The sequence below is a fragment of the Lithobates pipiens genome, unplaced genomic scaffold (genome assembly GCF_037356315.1).
Source record: "Lithobates pipiens isolate NorthernLeopardFrog02 unplaced genomic scaffold, aLitPip1_a1.2 Scaffold_8, whole genome shotgun sequence".
Lineage (NCBI taxonomy): Eukaryota > Metazoa > Chordata > Amphibia > Anura > Ranidae > Lithobates > Lithobates pipiens.
Genome location: NW_027507903.1, coordinates 183417202 through 183436899, shown reverse-complemented (window position 1 = coordinate 183436899; position 19698 = coordinate 183417202). Strand labels below are relative to the sequence as shown.

At 40.7% G+C, this 19698-nt stretch overlaps 1 protein-coding gene across 5 annotated transcripts in view; it reads left to right on the top strand.

Annotated features, from left to right (window-relative positions):
• CELSR1 (cadherin EGF LAG seven-pass G-type receptor 1) overlaps positions 1-19698 on the top strand; it is a 237398-nt gene that overhangs the window by 132413 nt on the left and 85287 nt on the right. The gene's annotated exons all lie outside the window — the stretch shown is intronic.

The window sequence follows — 19698 nt, the reverse complement described above, 5'->3', positions numbered from 1 at the left end:
ACTTTACAGCTCTGTAGATTTGCTCACTGTTCATAAAAGTAGGTCTGTTTGCAAGATCTTATGTCAGGCCCAACAAGCATGCAGACGGGCAGATAACTCAGAGACAAAGGAAGACCTCCACTTGTCAGCTGTAGGCCAGTACTCACCACTGTTTCTTGTGTGAGGTAACTTTATGGACTGGAGCAGCACACTAACACCGATAAGCCATACCATTATGACCACTCGCCATAACCCTTTGGGGCATTGGCCTCGACCTCAACTACGTCTCTGAAGGTGTTCTGTGGTATCTAGCACAAAGCCGCCAGTAGCAGATCCTTTAAATGCTTTAAGTTGAAAAGTGGATCAGACTTGTTTTTTTCAGCACATCCCACAGATACTCAAATGGATTGAGATCTGGAGAATTTGGAGGCCAAGTAAACACCTCAAACTTATTGTGTTCCTCAAACCATTCTTGAATTGATCAGACCAGGCTCTGTGGTCCAGTTCTGATGCTTGTGTGCCTATTGTAGGCACTTTTTGCTGTGGACACAGGTCAGCATGCGCACCCTGTTACTCGGCCCCATACACAACAACTTGCCATGCACTGTGTTTTGACACCTTTCACTAAATTTATTGTAATCCAATCACTTTCATGCGTATAGCTAAAAAAAAAGAAAAACTCTTAAGTTACAGTGATACTTAAAATATACCTATAAATGGCAGCCATAGGTCAACCATGTGTGCCTGAAATGAGGAAAGACTACAGTAGACAGTAATTTTGCAAACCTGCCCAGAGATAAACGCCGGTGCTTGCCCATCAATACTTCCAATGACATTATATTCCAGTACAGACAATTAGGCTATTGTCTACAGTAATATCTTTATTAGTAATAATTAAAAACATCCAAACAATGAACAAGATAAACTATCTAATCATAATAAACCAAAAATGGCTGTTCGAGGACAACACCCAAAAGACAACTTAGATGTGTGTAGTAACACTTAAAGTACAACAACACTTTTACTAAGCCTCACCTTCCCTAACCTCCTAATCTATATAAAAATTGAGGTTTTACACAGGGTGTACTGTGAAATGGAGACTTTTTCCCACAGCCACCAATTGAATTTAAACTGTCAAGGCAATTTTCTATCTCGTTTGTGAGTTAATTGTTATTTTTTGTAAACTTACACACCTATAGCAGTGGATAATACAATACCTTTTAATTTCTATGTCACTATATTTACTAAATAATAGTGTATCATTCAATATATATATATATATATATATATATATATATATATATATATATATATATATATATATATATATATTATAATTATTTTTTATTTTTTTACAGGGAATGCCAAGGTTGTGTTTTTTTTTATTTAGTTTTTTTTTTTTTTTTACAACATTTAAGAGTTGTTAAATACCTTATTTATTGTACAGTATAGGTACATGAAGGCAGACGTATTTGTTGTATAAATATGCAGGCTCCTTCTTAATTCATAAAGCAGTGAATGTGACTTTCAAAATCTTGTTCACACCATTTTAAATTTGCCTTATATTTTTCTTAAAATGGTACATTTTCTCAGTTTAAACATTTGATGTTTTTTAACCACTTGCCACCTGCCCTTTAACAAAAGTACAGTGGCATAGTGGTTTTAATATCCTGACCGGACATCATATGACGTGATCAGGATATTAAGCCACTGCCCCCGGGGGCGCGCATCGCGGCGATCCATGTTGCGGGGTGTCAGTCTGACACCTCGCAACTACGATCTCGGTAAAGAGACTCCGACGGAGACTCTTTACCACGTGATCAGCTGTGTCCAATCACGGCTGATCACAGTGTAAATAGGAAGAGCTGGTGATCGGCTTTTCCTCACTCGCGTCTGTCAGACACGAGTAGAGGAGAGCCGATCGGCTGCTCCTCTGACAGGGGGGGGTCTGTACTGATCGATTATCAGCACAGCCCCCCCGAGGATGCCCACACTGGACCACCAGGGACGCCACCAGACCACCAGGGGATGCCCAGAACCAGGTATGCCCCCCTAGACCACCAGGGATGCCAGCCAGTGCCCATAATGGATGCCAATTAGTGCCCACAATGGGCATCACTGATTGGCATGCATTATTGTTTGGCACTGATTGGCATCCATCCCTACAATACTTTAAATTACAATGCCGCCTCTCAGTGCCCATCCGTGCTGCCTATCCATGCCCATCCATGCTGCCCATCCGTGCCGCCTATCCATGCCCATCCGTGCCACCTATCCATGACAATCCGTGCCACCTATCCATGACAATCCGTGCCACCGATCCATGACAATCCGTGCCACCGATCCATGACAATCCGTGCCACCGATCCATGACAATCCGTGCCACCTATCCATGACAATCCGTGCCACCTATCAGTGTCTATCTGTGTCGCATATCAGTGCCGCCTATCAGTGCCACTTCATTGGTGCTGCCTTATCAGTGCCCGTCACTGCAGCCCCGTCAGTGCCCATCAGTAAAGGAGAAAACTTACTTATTTACAAAGTTTTGTAACTGAAACAAAAAAAATGTTGTTTTTTTTCAAGATTTTCGGTCTTTATTTGTTTAGCAGAAAATAAAAATCCCAGAGACGATCAAATACCACCAAAATAAAGCTCTATTTGTGGGGAAAAAATGATAAAAATTTAGTTTGGGTACAATGTAGCATGACCGCGCAATTGTCATTCAAATTTCGACAGCGCTGAAAGCTCAGAATTGGTCTGGGCAGGAAGGTGTATAAGTGCCCCGTATTGAAGTGGTTAATGTGAATAAAATGTGGGTTTATAAGATTGGCAAATCATTGCATTCTGTTTTTATGTAGAGTTTGCACAGCGTCCCAACTTTTTTTTTTTAGTGTGGAGTTTGTAGATTAGTTTCATAATTTATGGCTATTGCTTTATATAGTTAAGTCTCCTTCTTTAAATGTATTACTATGGGTGTTCAACTGAATTCCTTTACATTTTGAATGGGCTTTCTAATACAAATATACTGTTATCAGAAAGCCCTCTGTATAATCTTTTTCAGATTAAAATTTTTATTATAATCATCATAAGCCCTCTGAAGAACACCTTTTAAAATTTTTAAACTAGCTAACGTAACACACATTCATGAAGGGATTAAATTGGGGTCCTTTCACATAAGCAGTCTTATCACATCCACCTGTTAGATTTAGGTTACTTTCACACTGGGGCGCTGAGCGCACTGGCGGTAAAGCAGCGCTATATTTAGCAGTGCTTTACCATAGTTTTAGCGGTGCTGATCAGCCGGTAGCAGGGCAGTTTTAACCCCCACTAGCGGCTGAAAAATGGTTAAAATCGTTGGGCGCGCTGCCCCATTGTTTTCAATGGGAAGGGGCACTTTAGGAGTGGTAAATACACTGCTCCTACAGCGCTCCAAAGATGCGGCTTTTAGGACTTTTTTGAACGTCCTGCAAGCACACCGCTCCAGTGTGAATGTTCAGGGCTTACACGTTGGAGTGCACTAAGCGGCTCTTTCAGGGCGCTTTGCAGGTGCTATTTTTAGTGCCTGCAAAGCGCCTCAGTGTGAAAGGGGCCTTACAGGTGGATGCTTAACCCCTTCATGCTGACTGTATGCAAATTTGCATTCATGGCTTGAGGCCCTCGCCCCCGTGCCTCTCTTCCAGAGCCACCAGCCAACGCGTCTGCCGGCTAGGCTAAGACCTGAACAAAGCTGGGTTCGGCTCTGATCGGGTCTCTTATATAAAATCCCGGAAGCAGTGTCACAATCTAAAAAAAAGTATTACGAATCGCACATTTTGAATACTTTTAAGTGCAAAGTAGGAATTTTGGGTCTTTTGGACCCCAGATCCCTCCATAAAGAGTACTAGCACCTACTGTTGTCACAAGGGATGTTTACATTCCTTGTGACAGCAATTAAAGTGAGCAAGGGAAAAGAAAAAAAATAAGAAATAAAAAATGTTTTTTGAAAGCTTAACAACAAAAATGCATACGCAAGTCTTACCCACAAATGTAGACTGTGTTCAAATCACACATGTGAGGTATTGCCACGATAGTCAGAGTGAGAGCAATAATTCTAGCAAACTGTATCTCTAATGGAGATTTTTTGGTACCTTAGTTTGTCCCCATTCCACAAGTGTGAGCAAAGTCAAAGCATGACATATTCGGCATCCATTTATTCGGCGTGACATCATCTTTCACATTATGCAAACAAATTGGGCTAACATTACTGTTTAGGTTTTTTTATTTTTGATTATTCATTAGTGTCTCCCCCCCAAAAAAAAGAATGCATTTGAAAGATCCTAAAATATTGCAAATTTATACATTTATTCTCTAGGCTCTCTGCTAAAAAAAAAATTATATATATATATATATATATATATATATATATATATAATAATGTTTGGGGGTTCTGAGTATTTTTTTTAGCAACAAATACTGATTTTAACTTGTAAGCAATCAAAGCAATAAAATGTAAGATGTATGAGGGAAGAAATGGAAGATAGAATGGTGGCTGAACATGAACACTACATAGAGAAAGCAAAGTGGCAGCTGGTTGTAGACCAGGGAGCACAGAGGTGACAAAGCTGGAAGCTTATTATGGCAGAACACGAAGGGGAGAAAGGACAAACAGCTGACCATGGAACACTGTCAAAGGCAGAGTAGATAGGCCAGTCAGATGGAGGAAAAAGAGTAGGCAGAGCTGATCAAGTTGCGGGGGAAAGTGAGAACGAGAAGGCAGGGAGCAAATGATCATGGACGGGGTAAGAGGAGGTGGGTGGGATCTTATGGGCAAGCTCCAGAGAGAGAGAGAGAGAGAGAGAGAGAGAGAGAGAGAAAAGGTTTAATGCAGATCAAGGATAGAGGTAACAAATAGAGTATTGGGAGAATAGGAAGATTGGTGGTGAGCATGGTTGGTGGGCAGAGGGGAAGACGATTGTGGTTTGAGGGGAGGGGGAGCTAATCATGTACAGGGCTAAGCAGAATAGTAGACCATCAATGCTGGTTGGGGGGCAAAGGGAAAGATGATAGTGTCTGGAAGTGTTGGCGATAGAGGGGAAATTAGTTCATGGAAAAGGGTGGGGGGAAGCATGGAAGCAACTGATTGTTGCTGGGGGAGGGGGGATAAGAATAGAATATTTTGCTGGGATAGGCTTGGAAGGTGAAGAGATAGGAGACAGGGAGAGAGCTGATAATGGCAGTTGCCATTTATGAACTGTCATTTATACCTCCTGGGGCAAGTCATACCTTTACTCCCAGATGAGAAGTGAAGTTGTGGTGTTGCTGTACCAGACAGGACACCCCAATAAGCAAGGTCAGAAGGGATCGGCAGAACTGTTGCATATGTATGAAACATCAGGTGGTATTTAAATGGTGTATAGAAAAAACGTAGTATGTTTTAAATAGTCTATGGAGGGGATAGAATCCCTCTTAAGGTTTTGATTTATGTGTCCTTACTGGAGAAAATCACTCCTATGATTGCCCATTTTGACTATTGCCACGGAGAAAAAAGTGAGGGAAAAGCCTTTATTTTTAGAGTTGTCACTGGAACAAATTTTTAGGGTAAATCTGCCAATGGGGACACGGATTTGATGACCAATGTCCAATAGGGGAATTCCCCTCACTGTGGAGGGATTCTCTCTCGCATCCTGGTGCATCTCTAGTTCCTAAGGCCTGATTCACACCTATGCATTTTTAGTGCCTTTTGCAGATTTGCACTACAGAACGTGTTCCATAGGAAACCATGTTAAATGGACTGTAGTGCTATTTGCACTAAGACTGCATAGGTGTGAATCCAGCCTAACAGGACACACACTGCCAAAAAAAAAACACAAGTTTTAACTTTTGACACTTTAAAACCTATAAATAAAATGAGCTTCACATGCACTTTAACATCTGATAGAAAACCGTTTTATTCACGCCCCTGCAATAAGATTCAGGATATAAAATAAATGATTGTGGTCTATCTGGTTAAATGTTCAGCTTCTGAAAAGTGACTCCTAGAGTAAAAGTAATTATATTTTTACTGTCTGTCTTGGAGTTAAACTTTTATGTTGTCAAGACAAGACGGAATCACAGTGAAACGCTGCTATATTCTGAGCCCTACAAGAAATCTCAATTAAATACAATGCAACAAGCAAACACTTGCCCGGGCTTTACTTGGTGTAAGTTAATTACCCATGGAACATTTTGTGGCGTGCAAAAGTATCATTTTTTTCTTAAAGATTAGCAGGTATGTGGCACTGCAAATGACAGTATTCATCATCTCTTAATCCCCACACTGCAAGGAATGTAAATACGCATTTATGCTTTTGGTAGCCCGAATGTAAGGACCACATACAGACATTTCCCTGATTCTGAGCACATTCATTCAGTTGTGCTGTAGTTGAGGGCGGTGTTAAATTACAGATTATTAATATAGTTTAGCGCTTGTGTGTTCCATTCCGCTGTGCCATCGTTAAACCAGAATCAATAATAATTAAAAAATAACCTATTTTAATTTACCTGTCCTGGTATACTATGTGATTTTCACCTTTTTTTTTTTTTTTTGGTTGTAAACCATGACATATGAAGAAAGCACATCCCTCTATAGTTAGTTTTTACTTGTCTCGAGCACTAATTTTTGGCTGCTGCTTCATTCCTCTTCTATCAGCATGAATCATTTATGACAAGTTTTCCTGACACTAAGAGAAAAATGGTGACAGAGGAGGGACATCCAGCAGATTGGCAGACTTGGCTCTGTTCCTGTGAGCTGTGTGAAAGAGGAGGGGGGAGTGTCCCTCCCCTCCAATCAGCTCTCATAACTCTCCTCCCTGAGCTCTGCAGAGTATAGTTTCAGCTCTCCGTCCCCTTTTTTCTGAACTCTTAGGCAAGCTTTGTAAATTCAGTACTTTGAATGGATGTAGAGAAGACTGCAGATAAACAGGTACGACTTATGTTAGAGGATTTGTTTGACCAGTTCCCGACTGGCGCACGCCGATTTACGTTGTTCAGAATGGCATGGGCAGGCATATTGGCGTACAGGTACGTCCATTTTTATATGCCGCCCTGCCATCGCGTGCGCGCCGCCGCCGGGGCACTCGTGTGCTAGTCTGCACCCCTGTGATTCCAGTTGCGGGTCCCGCGGACTCGATCGCCACGGGATACCCGCAATCGTCTCACGGGGAGATGCCGTTGTAAACAACATCTCCCCGTTCTGCCTAGCAACAAGTGATGCTGATCTCTGCTCCATGTCATTGGAGCAGAGATCAGTGTTCACTAACACAAAGCTCAGCCCCCCACAGTTAGTATCACACCCCCTAGGAACACTTAACCCCTACACTGCCACCCCCTGGTTAACCCCTTCACTGCCAGTGTCATTTACACAGGAATCGCTGCATTTGTATAGCACTGATTGCTGTATAAATGACTGGTCCCAAAAATGTCCGATGTGTCTGCCATAATGTCGCAGTCACAATAAAAATCGCTAATCGCCGCCATCACTAGTAAAAAAAAAAAAAAAAAATTATTAATAAAAATGTCATAAAACTATCCCCTATTTTGTAAATGCTATAACTTTTGCGCAAACCAATCAATCGCTCATTGCGATTTTATTTTTTTACCAAAAATATGTAGAAGAACTGAGGGAGAAAAAAAAAATTTTCTATATTTTTGGGGGATATTTGTTATAACAAAAAGTAAAAAATAATGCATTTTTTTTTTCAAAATTGTCACTCTATTTTTGTTTATAGTGCAAAAAATAAAAACCACAAGGGTGATCAAATGCCACCAAAAGAAATCTCTATTTGTGGGAAAAAAAAGAACATCACTTTTGTTTGGGAGCCACATCGCACGATCGCGCAATTGTCAGTTAAAGCGACGCAGTGCCGAATCGCAAAAAGTGGTCTGGTCTTAAGCCAGCAAAATGGTGCTGTCTGAAAGTGGTTAATCTATGTGTAACAACATGAGGCCCATTACGTTGTTATGGAAGGGTTTATAACCACTTTAGAGCACCTCTTATTTAAATAAATTATTAAATGTATTGTTTTAAATGCAAGTAGTACATTTACCTGAATTTACCTTCGTATCAGACCCTAGCACTGTCTGCACAGCAGAGCTCAGAGAAGAGAAGCAGCACAAGGAGCCAGTCAGATACACTGCAGTGTAAGGCGCCATACTGAAAGGAGGGGAGAGCAGAGAGATGAGCTCCTCTTTGTGCAGTTTCTCCTTCCACTGTACACTCACAAGGTGGGAACCTGAAAGTGAAATTGCAGTAGAGAAAAATCAGGTATTCCCCTTGCTAGCCAAGCCTGTGTGGTGTAACAGAGCTGTGTGAACCTCAGAACTGGATGGACAGAAATGCATTTGTGTTTTTCGCTGTTTTGTGTAATGCTTATCTATTAGATCTCTACTAGGCATCAATTATATTTACTGAAATATAAAATTTTAGAATTTTTTTTTATACTCCTGCTCAAAAAATCAAAAAAAAGTGGAATATCAGCACAAAATGACCGGTTAAGAACTCTCGCAGGTAATACATAACATATTTGGCATGATCCAATCAGCGTTGAATACGCAACAGAATATACTTTGTCCCAGGTAGGGTTGAAGAAACTTGTCCATATCTGTTGGATTACATTTTGTTGTGTCAGGTATATGTATTTTTGTTAATGCATGTCTCAAAATTTGGAACGTTTCCAATGAAAATGATCAGTATCGACACACTGAAGTTTGGGGTTCTTTCTTGTAATTCCTGGACCTTTTGGCTTCTCAGCAAGCTGGAACATAGTTTAGTTAATGACTGCTCCAAGGGGGTAATTCAATACACATAGAAGCGACTCAATGCTGCAACTCCCATTGACTCAGTGTGAGTTTCTGCCAATCACCTGAGCTCATCAGGCAGAGCAAGAAGGTAATTCAAAGACGGCCGCCTGTTACGTACTTTTTTTTTATTGACACGCACATCAGTCATATTAAATACCTCTCTGTTAAGTCACTTTACTCATTTCAGTTTGACAAATTGGTGTGGGTATTGTATTTTATAGCAAAATGTGCCTTGCATGGGGGAAGGCTGGTCCTATTATCTTATTATGGTGTTCTGTTTTTGCTGATTATGCCTTCAGGAAGATCAGATACCAATGATGTTCTTTTGGGTTAATGTATATAGCACAGTATCATCTTTCAGCTTGAAGACTGATTACTTCTCACCTTGTGCTTATTCAACATGAGTTAGATCCATAAATTACCGTATATACTCGTGTATAAGCCAAGGCACCTAATTTTACCACAAAAAACAGGGAAAACGTATTCACTTGAGTATAAGCTTAGGGTGGGAAATGCAGCAGCTACTGGTAAACAATGCCCATGTGCAGCCTCACTGTGCCCACCTGTATCATCTGTGTTCATTTGCAGCATCACTGTGCCCATTTACAGCCTCACTGTGCCCACCTGTACCTTTAATTACAAACAGTGGGTGTCTCCCGCTATGTCATGCAACTGCAGCCTTAGTTTGGTGGCCGTCCACTATAACAAAGCCCCACCGCCTCCTCATCCATGGCAGACAGAACGCTGATTCAGTTTCCCAGCAATTGTATCAGTGTTCAGTCTATCACGGACTAGAAAGAGGCGGGGCTTTGTTACAGTGGACGGCCGCCGAACAGTGAAGACTGCATGACACAGCGGGAGACCCTCACTCGAGTATAAGCCGAGGGGGGCTTTTATCAGCATAAAAAATTTGCTGAAAATGTCAGTTTATACCCGCATATATACATTATGTCCAATTTAATTTGCAGTTAGTTTTAGGATAAAGTAGCTGCAGGCCTTGGATACTGAATACAGTAGAATACATCTTGAACACCATTCATACACTCACCATGCTTGCATGACATCAATCTGGGGGCTTCCAGGCATGTACTGGCCATTGGGACTACAGGGAGTTTCCCGGTGGGCCGATGGCTCAGTGGGCCGGTTTCAGCTACAAAGTAATGGCTGTGTGGCTTGCCCTCAACTTCACGCAGTGATGTGAGAAAGAGGAGAAAAATACAGAGGAGAATAAGTGAAATAATAAAAGAGGTTAGTGAGGACTCCTTATGTTATGCTACTTATGTTTTTTTGCACAATTACGTATAGTTTTATATACTGTTTTTGTGCTTGCTTGCAAAATTAAAGTGGGCTGGTCTGGATGAAGTCCAGGGTCACATTTTTGTCCCAGTCCAGCCCTGGGGGCTTCTGTCACTTTGTATGTGGTTTACTTTAAACATGACTGCATTTGTGTTTTCTAGCTGAAAATCACCTTGGCATATGTATATATTTTTAATATCCATTTTGTTTTACATCCTTGTGGATTCCTGATGTGTGTTTTACAGTTTAAAGGATTATCAAATTACCTTTGTGCTATGGGACAAATCATTTAATTTAAATTGATAATGACATGTATTGACAAACCTGTAGCAATCATTGTAATCTGCTGCTTAACCACTTCCCGACCAGCGCACGACTATGTACGTTGACAGAATGGCACGGGCAGGCATATTGGCGTACATGTACGTCCAATCTTCAATGCCGCCCTGCCATCGGGAGCGCGCCGCCGGTGGCGTGCTCCCGCGCTGGTCGGGACCCCCGTGAGTCCGGTCGCGGGACCCGCAGACTCGATCGCCGCAGGCATCCCCACGATCGTCTCACGGGGTGGCTGAATGGAGGAAATGCCGCGTAAACAGCATTTCTCCATTCTGCCTAGCAACTAGTGACGCTGATCTCTGCTCCATGTGATTGGAGCAGAGATCAGTGTTCACTAAATGAAAGCCCAACCCCCCCACAGTTAGTAACACACCCCTAGGAACACTTAACCCCTACACTGCCACCCACTGGTTAACCCCTTCACTGCCAGTGTCATTTACACAGGAATCACTGCATTTATATAGCAATGATTACTGTATAAATGACAATGGTCCCAAAAATGTGTCAAAAATGTCCTATGGGTCCCCCACAATGTCGCAGTCACAATAAAAATCGCTGATCGCCGCCATTACTAGTAAAAAAATAAAAATAAAAAATTATTAATAAAAATGCTATAAAACTATCCCTATTTTGTAAACGCTATAACTTTTGCACAAACCAATCAATAATCGCTTATTGCGATTTTTTTTAACCAAAAATATGTAGAATACGTATCGGCCTAAACTGAGGGAAAAATTTTTTTTTAATATATTTTTGGGGGATATTTATTATAACAAAAAGTAAAAAATAATGCGTTTTTTTCAAAATTGTAGCTCTATTTTTGTTTATAGCGCAAAAAATAAAAACCGCAGGGGTGATCAAATACCACCAAAAGAAAGCTCTATTTGTGGGAAAAAAAGGACGTCAATTTTGTTTGGGAGCCACGTCGCACGACCGCGCAATTGTCAGTTAAAGCGATGCAGTGCCGAATTGCAAAAAGTGGTCTGGTCTTTGACCAGCAAAATGGTCCGGTCTGAAAGTGGTTAATATTGCATTTATTGTATGGCTTGTATAAGTACTCTTTGTTTAGGTGTGATTTTCGTATTGCTGTTTAAATTGGTGGAAATTTAGATAGATGAAACTTCATACAGGGTTATAGTTTGCAGCATATTACAGATGAAGAGCACTGAGAATGTGTGGCCACTGAAGCAGAAAAGGGATGCCTGGGAAATGAGTTGTCCTCATGTTCCTCTATTGGTCTGAGGCCAACAGGTTAATGAAATGATTCTCTAGGGCTGGCTGGACACCTAATGAGCAGCTGGTTTGATGTCTGTACATATCTCACACTTATCTCTTCCTTGACATGTTAAACACAGGCTGACTTTCTTTGTGCAATTTGTAGTTCTGATATTATTTGAGATAAGTCAACATTATTGTGTTTTTAAAACTCAGAAGGAATTGAATTGGCTAAGCAGACTGTATAGGCCTGTTATGTACTAGCTGGGATTTGTGTGACATTTTATAATAAGTCACTTCTAGAGAGACCAAGATGCTCAATTACATGGAAACAAAATCTTTGAGGAAATGTTGCTTTAAAAAAAAATAAAATAAAAAATAATTCCCTAAGCATTTCACAAATAAGCTTTGTAATGGTTTGGTTGGCTTCAGGATTTTTATGTAAACCTTGCATAGTTTGGATTAAGAGTTTATTCACACCACAACTTTTAGTCCTCTTTCACATGGATGCCTCCGCTATGCCGAAGCCACTTGCTCAGTGCTGGATCTCTCCACTGATCCCCCCCTGAGCAGGCGGATGACGGGTCCATCTCCGCTATGCAGAGCGGACACAAACACAGTCCCGCTCTCCTTGTGGGGCAATCGGATGGAAATGGACCAAATGTCCATTTCCACCTGGTGCAATGCACTAGACTGATGGAAAGTAGGACCACCATCCATCTGTTTTTGGCTGGCAGGATATCGGTGGGAGTCAGCGGACACTGCTGCTCTATACAGGACAATGCAGGGTCTGACCAGGTCTGCCTGAAAAACTGACAGGCAGACCTGATTGAACAGCCCGTGTGAAAGGGGCCTTACTCTGTAATGCATGTGTTTACATACCACGATGCTTGTTATTAAAAACAGTACACCGAGCAATGTGATATACTGCAGTGTGATTGTGCTATAGCCCACTTATATACAGCGTACGTGTTGGGGTGCAGTGCATTGCCATAGCACTTATTGCTGAATGTGTTGTGGTGTGGATGAGTCTTTTAAGATTGTCTACCAAAAGTATATTTAAGTTGTAGGTGGAGCACGGTGGACTGATTCAGCCTCTGGATTCTTATATGGTTTGGTTGCTCCAACAAGTGAGATCTTTCTGCCATCATTTTTAATTCTGTTTCTGATCCCCTGGGTGTTGTCCCCTACTTTTGCATACTTTTGCTGCATTCGCCACGATATAAATAAAATAAATAAAACTAGCAAGGAGGGTGGATTCTTCATAATAGTTACAGAAGGTATGCAGAATCTCAAACAAAGATATCTACCAATAGAGCTCCCAAGACTCATAGGTAATTATGAGCTTATTTACCCCCCAAAATCTACCCAAAGCTACATCAGTTTCAGGTGTACAAGCCCTTTAAATTGTCTTTGGTATGCCTGATATCTTAGAGTTGCCATTCATCTTATTGTTGGAGAAATCCATTTCATAAAAAAAAATGGATGGTGTTTTGTCCTTACAACACGTTACCCAATGGCCTTTGTGCAGCTTGTCATGGAGCTAAATCCTCCTATACTGCCAATATATCGGACCATGTACAAATATTAATTTGAATTGATTGAAATAGCAGGGTGGGTGAAACTGGCAGCAATATAGAAAGGTACATACAACAAGAAACCTGAATCAAAAATGCATTTTACTACTAAAGTGTGTAGCAGATGTTGGGTACAAGTAAGTCCAGTCCTCACAGGTGATTCTTCCATTCAGGAATAACCTGTTGTTTCAGACTCAACATGTGCTCAAGATTGTAGCGTCTTCCACCTGTGAGTGAAGAATCCTGGGAGGTACAGGATCAAATACTGTATCTGCTCTAACTGTCCTGTAAGTGAAGGTGGGAGCAGTGATGTTTGACCACTAGGTGAAGCTCAAACAAGGTTGACTGACAGTTCTGAAGTCTTATGCTGGAGGCATGATAGAAGGGATGTGTGTTTTTGCATAAATCCTACATAGAGTACTGTGTTTTTTTTTTTTTTTCATTTTCGTTTATTGCCTTTTCTCAAATCATACCCCATAGAGCTGCACAATTAATCGTCAAGAATCATTATTGTGAATATTGACTAAAGTGTTTCACAGTTCTTTCTATGCAATGAATTCTCTGCTCTTCTGAAGCCACAGCCCTCAAAAGAAAGGAAGAGAAAATCTGGGCAATCTGCCAAGAATCGAAACATTCTTTATCAGTTCAACTTAAGTATAAACACTTGGCAGAAGGGAGGGGCCAGGAGCTTCGGCAGGGGGCCCAAGAAGAGGAGGATCGGGGCTGCTGTGTGCAAAACCACTGCACAGAGCAGGTAAGTATAACATGTTTGTTATTTAAAAAAAAAAAACAATTGGTATGTAAATATAAGCTAATGCCTGCCCCATGTGTGACTGCGGCTTAATTTTGGGGAAAAAGTACATTTTGGAATGGACCGGGTAGAGAATGAGTGACCATTTTCATCTGAAAAAAATCGAGAGCAAGACTATGCATGCTCAGAAACTAAATAAACCAAAACAATTTAACACATTACATCACTTCTGAAATTGAATTTGGTCGTACGAGAATTTTTGTATGTTGAGTAACCTCTTCACTTTCGATATGAGACTAGCATGCAACAAAAAACTGATGAAAATTCATCCGATAATCTGATCGTGTGTACCCAACTTAAAGCCCCGTACGCACCATCAGATTTTCTGCTGATTTTTTCCTTCAGCTTTACCAAAACCATATAATATGAGGTCAAACCTTAGGAGTTTCAATTTGTCTGCAATCAGGTAAGCCCTTGTACTACATGGTTTTGGTAAATCTGAAGACAAAAGTCATCAGAAAATCTGGTAGTGTGTATGGGGCTTAAGTCTTTGGATCAGATGTTTGTACTGTGCAGGCGGAATAAAAGTAGGAAGTCGCATATCAGAGGAGGCATCATAAGAAGTAGGTTTATATTTACAAATATATTTTTATTGTATATAACATGGAGATGTAGTATTATATTTACATAGCATATGTTAAAAAATAGTTTTTCCCGGAGCTTTAATTTTAATGAGATTTTATAGCGATCCTAAAAGAGCCCTTTATATTGGTATGTCAAAGACTTGGATCCAGAAACTGTTTATCTCTTTACAAGAAATGTGATCTAATTTTAGTTGAGTAATGTCATTCATAGCCTGACACCGGGCAGACCTTAGCACAGATGTTTGGGTGACCTGTCACCTCAGTTTTAGCTTGAATGACTGCATTAACATAGATATATGCAAACATTCATCAGTTTTCCCACTTTTCAGGCTTCCTGATTATATACGCTGGCCTTGTATCCTGTTTTACAGAAACCAAATAATTAGCTCTAATCTACAATGTATTTTTTTTTGTTTTGACACTTTTTTTCTTAATCTAACTAAAGTTTTGTCTTCAATGCTATAAAATAAAGGTAGCTAAAGACGCTACATGATCCCTCAAACTTTGTCCAGATTGGACAATAATTAACCTCCCTGGTGGTATTCCCGAGTGTGGCTCGGGGTGAATTTTCACTACAAAAAGCGGTAACCCCGAGCCACACTCGGAATTGCATTGCAGGATCCATGTACAGCTTATTTGCCTTATTCCCAGGATCCTGCAATGTCCCCCCGCTGTGTCCTCTGCTGGATCATCGACCTCATTCATCATTTTTTTGGGCTCTGTTCCATGTGAGCGTTTGCGACGCACGGGGGCAGAGCCCGGCGGCAAATTCAAAAAGTGAAAAACATCACACCATTACATTACTGTAACAAATCATTTCACATCCCTTGTGTCCCTAGTGGTCTGTCCAGTGCCCTGCCTGCAGTTTTATATTATATATACTGTTCTTTCTGCCTGGAAACTTGAGATTGTCCAGGGCATCTAAAAAGTGTCCCTTTACATCAAAAGCAGTTTTATACCAGCTAGAAAACAGCGATAGTCAATTTTCTTCTCGATTCACTATCGCTCAATTCTGCAAGTCATTCTAATCCTCATCAAACACTGAAAGTAACGACCGTGACGACCAAATTTCAGTTTTTGATTCGATTACATTATTGAATACAATTTATTAATATTATTCTTTGTTATTATTTATAGTTGTTTATTATATTCTAATTTGTGATTTTGTGTTTCGAACATTATCATACCCGGGATGTCTACTAGATTCGTGTTTGAACAGATTTAAGCGTGTGTGTTATTCCTAAGAATTACAGGCCTATAATATAATATAAAACGCCAAATTTCCATGTAAAAGATTGTACCACATTTAGATTCAAAAATCTGACATAATCATACAGCCAGGGAGGTTAATAAAGCAATGCTTTCATTGAAATCCTCTCCAGGGTTTTTGATTTGCTGGGATAGTGGACAGAGTAGTATTGTGGGGCATGTCTGAAGTATTTCCCAAGGCATACTGGGGTTAATTTACTAAAATCGGAAGAGTGCAAAATCTGGTGCAGCTGTGCTTGGTAGCCAATGGGCTTCTAACTTCAGCTTGTTCAATTAAGCTTTGACATAAAAACCTAGAAGCTGATTGGTTTCTATTTAGAGTTGCACCAGATTTTGCATGCACCAGTTTTGGTAAATCTCTTCCACAGGTTTGCTTTTCACCTATATATGGTAAAGGTGCATTGAGCCATCTGTGCTCAGGGGAAGATTGCATCCAGTCTTTGGTGGTTTGTGTGTCTGCTCAGTACATAGACCTGTATTCTCGGGTGATACAATCATGCAGGTCTGTGCACATATCTGATACAAGAAAAAAGGTTTTGCGACTAGGTCATACCTCCATTGTGACTGCCACCTGATATCCCTTCTAAAAAATTGACATTTACCTGTGAAAAGCTGTTGATACCACTGATGGGATAGATTTGTAACATTGCAAATGCTGAACAGATATTCAGATATTTTGATATTATTTTCTGTAGGGCACCTCGTGAAATTTTTCAGCCTCTCCTCAATGATCAAATACGGCTTTCCACTGATGTTTGAGATTTTTGGTATATTTCTGTGAAGTTTTATTGGTGATTGAGCGTGTAAGGCAACTTGTGTGCTGGATTTAGTGTCTGGTGAAGAGGCCTTACATTCCACTAAGACAAGCTAAATTGCTTTGTTATGACACCAGCATATGTAGAGCGGTGGTATTGAAAAGCTTTCCTACAAGAATGCCAAATCACCTTTAGCAGGGGAAGACGGCAATTACCTGAGTGCCTTGCTCTGTATTACCTGAAATACAGGTAGTGTCCATCCTGAGACTGCAGAGCGTGACTGCTAGAGGAGAATTCTGTTCCTAGCCCTAGTCTTATAAATGGCACCATTGTTCTCAGCACCATTAATTACTTAGCTGGCTGTTCTGTACCATGTTACTGTTCTTATCACAGCAATGTTGGTGTATACACTGCATAAACATTCAGCCATGATGTAAACATTTTTGTAAGATTATTTTATGTATATACTGTATAATTGTATTCTCTATTTCTTAATTTCAGAATGTATGGGGGTAAGCTAATGCTTTTATTAGATCTCTACAAAAATGAATTGCACTAAGCATGTTTTGTAAGGTTAACCTATGATCACAAATCCGAACTCAACAGTCAGCAGCTCAGCAAAGGGAGCCCATTATAAGAAACGTATTGGGGGCTACCATGGCTAACCTCACCTTTTGAGAGTCTGTTTTCTGGCTGTCATGCTGATGCTTTGCCTTCATTCCTTTGAGTCTCTGGCCTAGAATAGAGATGAGGAATTCTGGCACTTTTCTGACGCTCATTTACAGCATATTAGAGCCAACCACAAAATTGCCATTCGAGAGAGAGTTTACGAACTTTCCCTGTAACAAGGGTAAAATTATGGGGGGTAAGACTCCGCTCAAAACTGACCCAATGCTTCAGATGTGGATATGACTGTGTATGGCGCTGCACTTGCCATGCCACAGCCATATCCATATCCAGAGCTGCTGTTAGAAATCATGGGGCCCCATACTGCCTACCACTCCCTCCCAACCCCAGAAAATTCCAAATGATATTTCCCCTGAAAATACCCTAAAATCATTATTATATGACATATTTACCAGACCTTTACCCTGCTCTCCTTCATGAAAACATCCCCTTGTGTGTGGCAGGAGAGGGGAGGAGGGAAGCTGGCAGGGGAAAGGGGTGCAAAGGGGGGGCCCGGAAAGCAGAGTGATTAGGAAATACTAGAGCTGATCCTCTGCAGGTCAGCTAGAGGAAGATTGCAGAGGAGAAGTTGGCAGCACTACATTGGTGTCTGCAGTAAGGCAGTACAGCTGACCCTCCTGCTCAGCAGGTGCCCGGGCCACCCTTTTGAACTGATGGGATCGAGACCTAGTCCAAGTGGGTTGGCTATACCATCTTATCAATGGCCCTGTCCACATTGTCCACATCTGAAGCACTGGGTCAGTTTTGAGCAGCATCTTGCCCCATATATGTCCATGCTTCCGTGTTAGTGCCTAACGCCTGCTCCCACTTTCTGAATACCAGTAGATACACCGGTTATCCTCCAGCTTTTAGTGTCCATTCAAGTCTACATGAGATCACAAAGATAAAATTACAGTATATACAAATTGCAGTGTCCATAGCAATAAACCAAAATTCATCTTGTACTGATATATATATATATAATATAATATAATATAATATATATATATTTTTTTTTTTGGCTATACCGATATAACTTTATCTGCTCCTTTCAATTTAAATTGATCAAACCCAAATATTTAATTTGGTGACATAGAGCTCCTGAGAATAGGTAAATAGGACCACATGATTTTTCCACAGCCACAGTAGATGAATGGAAACACAAACTGTAAATAGACGTTTTGCAGATGTCATCAAATAAAAATAAACCTATACTCTTTCCCCCCCACTGCAGCAGCTATAACGGATATACGTGAGCTATATTTCCATCTCCTGTTGCAGATTATGGAAACACATTTAGGAATGTAGCACTGTATTGTAAAGTAATCATGCTGGTTATAATTTAACGATTAAAGCCTCCCATACCAGTCAAATGTTAAATGAAAAACATTCCTGTCATATTCAAATATGTAAATCCATTTTAAGTGACACATATTGGGCATCGTTGTGTCTACCAAAGGTTGAAAAATCTTAGAGCCACCATTTATATTTACCTTTATAATGGGCAGTAAGATTTTTAATACTTTGTCTACTTTTCTGTTTTCCAAGCGAATAGTTAAGTTTTGGCTGGAAATTTTTCCTACTTAAAGGAAACCTTGGCGATTTTAATGTTTGTGTGCTGTAAAAAGTGCATTGTTACACTGTAAATGTTTGTTTTTGACCACCCAGCTACTCTTTCTTATATAGTTACATAGTAAGGTTGAATAAAGACACCGGTCCATCCAGTTCAACCTGAGTGAGTGTCTACAATTGTCCCTATCCCTGTGCACCCTCATATCAGCCCCTACCCTCAAGGAGCCCACAATCCAAGGTGTCCCCATTCATATACTAGGGCCAATTTTGGACAGAAGCCAGTTAACCTACCTGCATGTCTTTGGTGTGTGGGCAGAAACTGGAGTACCCGGAGGAAACCCACGCAGGCACAGGGAGAACATACAAAACTCCAGGCAGGTAGTGTCATGGTTGGGATTTGAACCAACGACCCTTTTTACTGCTAGGCAGAGTGCTAACCACTACATCACTGTGCCGCCTAATAAAGCCAATAATATATGGCTGACAAACATTTCTTATGAGAAAACTACCTGAAATTATGTTCATCAGATCCTCCAGAGAAACCATGTAGTGCCATCCAAATGTATTCCCCTGGGTGGTAAATGGTTTGGTTGTCTTACGGAATACTCCTTATTCCTGCAGACTCCACTGACCACAGCAATTGTGAAAGTGACATCATCTTTGCAATGAACCATAAATGCTGAATGACCTGTAATTACTGAACATCCGGCACAATGACTGACATTTTTATAGGAGTACCTGGGAGCACTCGCACACCAATAACCTCTCTTTAGGACTTGCTTTACACAGATAGGTTAACAGCCACGTAAACCTCGAAACCA